Source organism: Mustela nigripes, chromosome 18, assembly GCF_022355385.1.
Source record: "Mustela nigripes isolate SB6536 chromosome 18, MUSNIG.SB6536, whole genome shotgun sequence".
Lineage (NCBI taxonomy): Eukaryota > Metazoa > Chordata > Mammalia > Carnivora > Mustelidae > Mustela > Mustela nigripes.
The window spans coordinates 17,513,643-17,522,318 of NC_081574.1; the positions used below are offsets into that span (position 1 = coordinate 17,513,643).

At 43.7% G+C, this 8,676-nt stretch overlaps 1 long non-coding RNA gene across 1 annotated transcript in view; it reads right to left on the minus strand.

Annotated features, from left to right (window-relative positions):
- Positions 1-3,301, minus strand: part of LOC132006413 (uncharacterized) — a 4,899-nt gene extending 1,598 nt beyond the window's left edge. The window contains exons 1-2 of the long non-coding RNA XR_009401092.1: positions 3,242-3,301; positions 3,008-3,119 (exon numbers count right to left, since the gene is read on the minus strand). This is a non-coding gene — a long non-coding RNA (uncharacterized LOC132006413). The remainder of the gene's footprint in view (positions 1-3,007; positions 3,120-3,241) is intronic.
- Positions 3,302-8,676: the final 5,375 nt, after the last annotated feature.

The following is an 8,676-nucleotide window of genomic DNA, read 5'->3' on the forward strand; positions in this document are numbered from 1 at the left end:
ATTTCTTTGTGCATTGTCCGGCAACCTCTAACAGAGCATTTGTCCGCAAAGGCAGAGGCTCTGGTTAGTTCACTGCTATGGGGCACAGGAGGGGCTCAGTAAGTACTTGTTGATGAATGAATGAATGAATGAATGAATGAATGAATAGTATTTATAACGATATTTGACATGAAAGAGGTCAAGCATTGAATAAATGAATGGATAGCCAGCATTTAGATTGACACATAGGAAGCACTCAATAAATCCTTGTTGAATGAATGAATTAAAGTCTCTAGGATCGTAGCAACACACAGCAAATCATAATAAGCTGTTTATTATGCAAATGTCAAATTCTATCATCAAGGAGTATGCCTCTCCTCCGTTCCCTCATACTCTCAAAGGACAAAAGAAGCTCCTAATTTGGAGTTAAGAGAAGGTCACTTCATCCCAGAGATTCCCCCTCTCAGGAGGCCCCGGAACCTGGGAATGGGCACTGGGAATGCAAGGACCCTACCGGGGATTGAAGCCCTTGGTTGTATGTCCATACAGAAGCTTCCAGGCTTCTCATCTATTCTGACTGTGGATCTCCGAATATTGGGGGTTAACAATATCACCTGCTATTCCCAGATGCCACATTTCCTTACTATCAGACTAAGGAGCACAAGGAAGGGAGGTAAGTCTTGAGATGTAAAAACTTTCTTCTTGTTGGTCTTCATGAAGGAAATGCCACCGTTCAAGAGGCTTAGCCTTTAAACCCTGAAATTATGAAACTAGGATACTTGAATTCATAAAAAGCGTTCGGACTGCTCCGAGGATTTATCAGCTATTTGCTTGTTAGTGTGAATGCATTCACTCAGCTCTTTCCCTCCAGACTCCATATTGATGCTGGTCAGAAGTCAAGAATGGCAGTTTTTGCCTGGGATGGAAGAAAGACTGAACGGGAGGAATTTTCTAGCCAAGTCCCCAGGGGTAAAAACAGTGGAGGCTTGTTGCAGATGGTCGGGTCTGAGAACGACTGAGGAGAGTGGGTAGAAGACAGAAATTTGGGGGTGAGGGAGGATGGGATCCAATGTCAATTTCTCCCAAACGAAAAACCAGGCAGCACACGTGACCGCGCTCCTAGAGCAAGGCTGGGAACACCGGCTCTCATGACCCGGCTCCGGGGCAGTGGTTTGATGCTAATTCAGGTAGGCAGCTGGAACCCAAGGGAAACCTCTATGTAAATGTTCCTCTAAACTTGTTTTTTCTTTCCATGTCTTTGAAGGGTGTCAGTTTACGAGACTATGTCAATACCCCAGCGAGCCAACCGAAGCATTTAAGTGCACGGTGCTCGTGGCCGGGGGTTGGCACCGAGTCGGAAAATATATCGGCCCAGCAGCCATTCGTCCTTCTCCCTGCTCCTTGCATGAACGTGGTGTAAATTCTGTGGGCGTAGCGTGTCAGTTCTGCAAACGTCGGCTCTCGTCTGTAAGTGGCATTAGTGTCCCCTTGCCTTGACCCTATCCTCCTCAAAGGTCAGGGCAGTGGTCTTTCCCCAGGGAGCCGCATGAATAAAGTCACACTCAGGAACACAGTTTCAAGAAAATTCACTGGAGGAAACCTGAAAGTTGATCAGTCAGGGGACTTGTTTCTGATATTTGTTTCTAGATTCTCAGTTACTTGAAGCATCGTCTCCAAGACCAAAGAAATATCCTCTGCTATGGGCTCGCCATGGCAGTCCTTGGCCCTACCCTTAAGCCATTTCTGCCGTGGTGAAGAGCCCTCACACCAGTGCATTCCTGGTTCACTTGACCCGTCAGAAAGATTCTTTATAGCTGGCAGTAACAGGCAACTCAAATTAATAATACATTCAAATTTACAAGATTAATTATGATTTTTTTTATGATAGCGGAGAGGCGCCTAGCTACTCCCATTTTGGTTCTTACAAATCCATGGTAGTCACTGCTGCTAAGACCCAAGTCTCAGTGTCTACGAGAGTGGCCCCTTGACCCTGTGTTAGATGATCTGAGACTGTTCATAGGCAGGGTCATTTGGCTTAGTTATGCGATTTTACTAACAGTTATCGACGATGCAGTATTTATCGGGAGATGGGCATTACGTCTCCTATTGGCACATGGGTGCCATGGATGGCGCGTGGGTGGATCATTCCATTCCTACCACATTACCCCCACTTTTCATATTTAAAAAAAACAGCAACTGAGGTTAGATGACGATGTGAGTCAGCAGCCGAGCTGAGAGTTGAACCCGTCAGGCTCTACCCATGACGTTTGCATCGAGGGTGCTCCTATCCCCAGCCACTCTGCCTGGAGCCTTCAGGCTGGGGCTGGATGATAGCATCAAAGGGGAGCTCTCAGCTGACCATAGAATGACCCAATGAGAGCCAGCTCAAGGTCATTTATTTCTCTTCTGACTTCTCTGCTACCTAGTGGAAAGGTGACCCCAACTGTCAATGTCCAAAAGAGATCCCAAGAAAGCACTAATATGCAATGATGTTGCAGCATTCCCTTAAAACCTATGATGTGTACCTTTATTTTTTATATACCCTTATGTTACATAACAACAAAATAACAAACTTTGCAAGTGAGTTGGGTCTTTACAGATCATCTAGTCCAGGCTCCTTCCTGATGTCTGTCGGGAATAACCTTACAAAGAAGGAACTGGAGGTTTAGGAACAACAACCCAAGCATGACCCTGGGTGCCAGGGCTGGAATAGTTGCTCTTGCTGTACAGCACCTGTGGGCAAGACAGGAGAATCCAAGGCCCACCCTTGCCTCAGAAGGTTCTGGAGCATGGGGAAATGAACAGAGCTGAGTTAGAGTCCTCCTGAGCCCTGGAAGTCTGTCTCAAAGTCCGCACAAACCAACTTCTGCTCCATGGTTCCTTCTATTGAAGCAGAATATAGAAAAACATCCCCTGAGCGTAGAGAAGCTTCCTTGCCAGCTACAGGGAAGTAGGAAGGAAACTGACCATTCCCCACACTTCCCCTCGAAGCCATTAAAGAGAAGGGCAGAGTCAATGAAATTCCTACCATGTGAGGATGATCGCTACATTCTCGAACTCTCGGGATACTCTTCTGTTGACTGGACTGTTGTCTGCTTCCTCCTCCATGAGTTCTCCTCTGTAAGCCCCAGGGGTCTTACCTGCAAAAAGAGAATAACATATGCACTTCTCTCCTAGGATTCTCACGAGGGTTAAATAAGTTAACCCCAGGAAATCTTGTGAAAAGAGATTGGAGAAAGACTGGCACATAGTCAGCCCTCACCTAACAATGCCTGTCATCATGATTACCATCCTAGCTGCTGGTAAAAGAGATGACTTAGGGAAACACTTCTAGGGAAAAAAGGGGCGAAGCTTTGCATTGAGTTTCGCTTTCTCTTTTAAACGTTCTTTAACCATCTGGTGTACCAGTTTTCTCACACCTCGGGCTAGGGAGTATTTACAACTGGTTCAGAGCTTGAACTTGATGGAGTCTGTAGATCTGTACCCAGCCCAATATGGGGGCCAAGGAGAGGACAAGGTGAGAATATAATGGAGGAACTTGGGGATTCTTATCTTATTTCCTCGATACCTAAACTCAGAGGGACTGTTTCTGCAATGTTTTCTCCTAAGAGGAAATTTTACAGAGTACTTAATTTTGTTAATGATCTGTCATTGATTGAGGATTTAATGGGCTTAATCCCTGCATACATGGTCTCTTTTGATCCTAACCACCACCCATTGAGATGGGCTAATTTGTCCCATGCCAAAGCTTGAGGGGCAAGGATTTGAACCCATTGTTGTCTTACCCCATGGCCCAGGCTCTCAACCACCCCACTATATTAAAGGTCACCAGGGGTGCCTGGGTGGCTCAGTGGGTTAAAGCCTCTGCCTTCAGCTCAGGTCATGATCCCAGGGTCCTGGGATAGAGCCCCACATTGGGCTCTCTGCTCACCAGGGAGCCTGCTTCCTCCTTTCTCTCTGCCTGCCTCTCTGCCTACTTGTGATCTCTGTCTGTCAAATAAATAAATAAAATCTTAAAAAAAAATAAAGGTCACCAGAAAGTCAGCAGATCCAGGCCCCATTTTATGGTTCGGGCCAATGAAGTGGACACAGAAAGGAGCATGTCACTGTGCTATATCCCAGAATATCTGCCCTGGCCAATCTAGGGATCTTTGAATAAATCTCTTTAATAAAGAGCGGTTCTTTGGAAAATGGTGTTGCAGAAATTGAGCTCTAAGGAGTCCATCCAGACAGGTTATGGGAACAGCTTCTAAGGAGAAGTTTCACCGAGAGAGACTTCAAAGAGAAGTGAGACCTGACCTGAGGTGATTCATTCCTAGGAATGAGAAGACACATCCAAACAGTTTCCAGGGCTTCCTCTTGTGAGGACTGTCTCAGCTCTTGCCATCACCGCAGGATGCAGGACAAAGGGGCCACGGAGAGAGGGCTTTGGGCCTCCAGCTCCAGGCTCCACAGGTCCTTCATTCCACCCCAAATAAAAATGATAAAAATAACATTTGATATGGGCAACTATATTTTCTTAACCTTTTGTTTAGAGTAAATAAAATCATCTTGAAAAACTTTATCTAAAGTGATATGAAATCTCAGTGTTTAAGAAGGTGCTTATTTTTCAAATGCAGCTTTAAGGTAAGACCCCGAGGCTGGCTTCACTGGCCACAGCCACATTTCTACCCTGCATCCCAACTAGGTAGTAATTCCAGAGCTAAGACAAGATGAAGCCTCACTAAGACCAAAAGATTTGCTTATTAGCCTCAGGAAATAGGGCAGGCTGGGGAGACAAGCACTGGGGGAGAGAACTCTCTGGGCACAGGTGAGGCACAGATAGAAGAAAGATGACAACAGACAGACAGGGACAAAATGGCAGTTGTCACGAAGGCCCTTGATGCACTTCTCTGAAACGCTTCTGTGAAACAGACTTGGTACTTCGACAGGGACCACTATCCAATTCTTCCTACAAAATTTAACATCTGACCCAAGAGCACTGAAAGTTGAGGCTGTTTTTAAGTGTCTCTTCTCTACCATTGTGCATTTGGTTAATGCTTTTTCTGTCCCCACATTTGATTGGCTGTCTACCAGGGTATGGATTTCTACTCTGGAAATCATCTCCTGGAGGCTCTTGAAACCTTGATCCATTGTCCTCCAGGATCTGCTGTTGTTCCTGAGAAGTCTGAGGACCTTCTCGTTCTTAATACTTAGCATGTGCCTTGTTCTTTCTGGAAACATGCAGGATCTTCTCTTTATCCCCACATTCTGAAATCAGACAGCGATGTGTCTTGATATGAATCTGTTTTCATCTACTGCCCAGGCATTAGGTGGGCCCTTTCCATCTAGGAATGTATTGTCTTCAATGCTGGGGATTATCTGTCAATTATTTCATTGAGAATTTCCTCTCCCTGCTTCCTTTTGTCTTGAGTTTTTATTATTTGCCTGTTCATCCAGCAATTTTCAACCACTCTCCTATACTAATCCTTAGATTTTTTCCTTTTTCTATTTTCTTTGGCTTTTGACTTTACTTTTTTATTGAATCCTTCATTTTTACTGCCATATTTTTAAATTTTCAAAAGCCCCTTTTTGTTGTTTTCTAAAGGAACCCTTTTAAAAAAAAAAAAAAAAGCTGCCTCTTCTTGTTTCACAGGTGACATATATTTTCTTACCTCTCTGAGGGTATTCACATTAGCTCTTTCCCAAGTTTGATCTTTTTTTTTCTCTGTGTGGTCTCTTTTCCCCTCAAGATTGTTATTCATTCCAGTTAATTTTGTTCTCTTTCTTCTGATATATGCCCATCCTTGATTGCCCATATTTATAAAGAAGGGAAAATCTGCACCCTTGGTGAGCTTTGTGGAAGAACAGTGGTTCTCGACTGCGGTGTGTACTTGGGTCTTATTGAATATAGATTTCAGGGTCCCACCCCTAGGGGTTCCCATTCTGTAGGTCTGGAGCAAGGTGCAAGAATTTGCAATTAATTTAATTGATTAATTTTGGGGGGAGAGAGGGTGGGAGCGGGGATGGGGCAGGAGGGGGAGAGGGGCAGGAGAGAGAGAATCTTAAGCAGGTTCCACATTCAGTGCAGAGCCTGATGCAGGGCTCAATCTCACAACCTTCAGATCATGACATGAGCAGAAATCAAGGGTGTGTTGCTTAGCTAACTGGGCCATGAAGGTGCCCCAAGAGTCTGGATTTTTATCAAGGGCCCATGTGGTGCTGATACTGCAGGTTTGTGCAACCACTACTATGACTGGTTGTTTTTTGGGGAACTCTCCAAGATGATCTTGAAGTATTTCCCTATGGGCTGGCCAGATTCCTCAAACAAGGGCCTCCCAATCTCATGCTTAGAGTCTAGGCCTGGCTCCCGTATTTTGTTGGCCTAAGAGAGTTGCGAGGGGGGATCTTATCATTCAATAGTACATGACCATCTGATCCCCCCCTGTTTTCTTGTGGCATTCTTGCCATCAAGTATTTCTGGAGTCCTCCAGTCCAGAGACTCTCTGCTTCACACTCTCCAGAGGTAGAAACCTCCTGACTTGTGCCAGTGGGGATGAGGGACAGTCCTCCAGCTGGCTTGTGTGGAAGAGGAGATCTGGGCATCTAAATGTTCCCTAGGCAGACCCTCAGATGATTTTTTTTTAAAGATTTTATTTATTTATTTATTTATTTATTTATTTATTTATTTGACAGACAGAGATCACAAGTAGGCAGAGAGGGAGGCTGGGGTCAGGAGGGAAGCAGGCTCCCCGCTGAGCAGAGAGCCCGATGTGGGGCTCAATCCCAGGACCCTGAGATCATGACCTGAGCCGAAGGCAGAGGCTTAACCTACTGAGCCACCCAGGTGCCCCTCAGTTGATGCTTTTAGAACACCTTGATCCTCAATTACCAGATCCCCAATCTGGGGGATTCTGAGGTGTAGTTTGCTTCTCACTTGCCATTCTGTCAGCTTGGAGATTCTCCAGGATTCCATTGCTCCTGTCCGCTCCTTCCTTTCCTCTGTCCTTGTGGGTTTATATCCCTTAAAGCCCCCATTACGGTCATTTTTGTAGGCTTTCAAGAGGAAAGGGAGATAAATGAAAATGTTCAATCTGCTCTCTTTACCCAAAAGACCCTAACAGCCTGATAAAAAGATGTGGTTTGGTATTAATTGCAGATAATTCTGAGCTATTTGTATTTGTGAAGACAGATGTGGCCTCATTGTGACCATTTCAGGTTTATGGGCTCCTTTTTTTCTTTCTGTTCTAAAGAAAGCTTCCTATTTTAAAATTATGTGGCTTTAAGCACATCTCTAATAATGACCCCCAGAAGAAAATATGGAGACTCTTGCTTTTCTGGCTTCTCAGACTTCTATTAATTAGAAAATGCCCTCAAGAAAGAGCAAAGCTCTAAATCAGATTCATTTTGATATTCAATGTAACATATTCAAGTTGTCAGAATTTTTACAATATGTCTAATGAAGTGCTCCGCATAATGAATTGTACAATTATAACGATATGGGGTTCTAATGAGCAATTATCTTTCCAACCAAGAACATTCCAGGGTTTTTTTTAATTCTCCTTCTTTCAAACTGGAGCCTAACAAGTAGTTATGAGAAAAAAAAAATTAATGGGAAGTATGAAGCATAGCAGTCGATTGAAAGGACTCTTACAAACCCTGTTTTCCTCTGAGTTGCTAGGTCAACATAGCTTTAAAATGGGTTCTCAGGGGCACCTGGGTAGCTCAGTGGGTTAAAGCCTCTGCCTTCGGCTCAGGTGGTGATCCCAGGGTCCTGGGATCGAGCCCCGCATCGGGCTCTCTTCTCGGTGGGGAGCCTGCTTCCTCCTCTCTCTCTGCCTGCCTCTCCGCCTACTTGTGATCTCTGTCTGTCAAATAAATAAATAAAATCTTTTTAAAAAATAAAAATAAAAATAAAATGGGTTCTCAGGACCAATGGTGGGAATGTAATTGGTGTACCCACTCTGGACAAAGTACAGACATTCCTCAAAAAGTTAAAAAGAGAACTACCCTATGAGCCAGTCATCCTACTTCTGGGTATATATCCAAAGGAAATGAAAGTAAGATCTCAAAGAGATAATTAAACTCCTACATTTATTGCAAGTGTTATTCACAATATCCAAGATATAGAGAAAATACAAGCATCTGTCAATGGATGAATGAATAAAGAAAGTGGTGTGTGTGTGTGCGTGTGCGTGTGTGTGTGTTGGAATATTATTCAGCGATCAAAAAGAAATTTTGCCATTTGCAAGCTGGATGGACATTGGATGGACATGGATGGACATTGATGGACATGATGGACATTATGTTATGTGAAGTAAGACAGAGAAAGACAAATGCTATATGGTATCACTTGTATGTGGAGTCTAAAAAAGTTGAACTCTTAGAAACAGAGACTAGAATAGTGGTTATCAAGGGCTATGGTCAGTGAAAGGGAAATATACTGGTCAAAGGATAGAAACTTCCAGTTAGAAGATGAATAAGCTGTAGGGATATAATGTACAGTATGATGATTATAGTTAATAATTCCCTATTACATACTTGAAAGTTTCTAAGACTAGATCTTCAATGTTTTCACTACAAAAAAGAAATTAAGTAGCTTGACAGGGGTATTAATTAATGACACAGTAGTAGTAATTTTGTAATATATAAGTGTATCAAATCAGCATGTTACACATCTTAAACTGGGTTCTCAGGTATGGCCCAAGGATCTTTTCT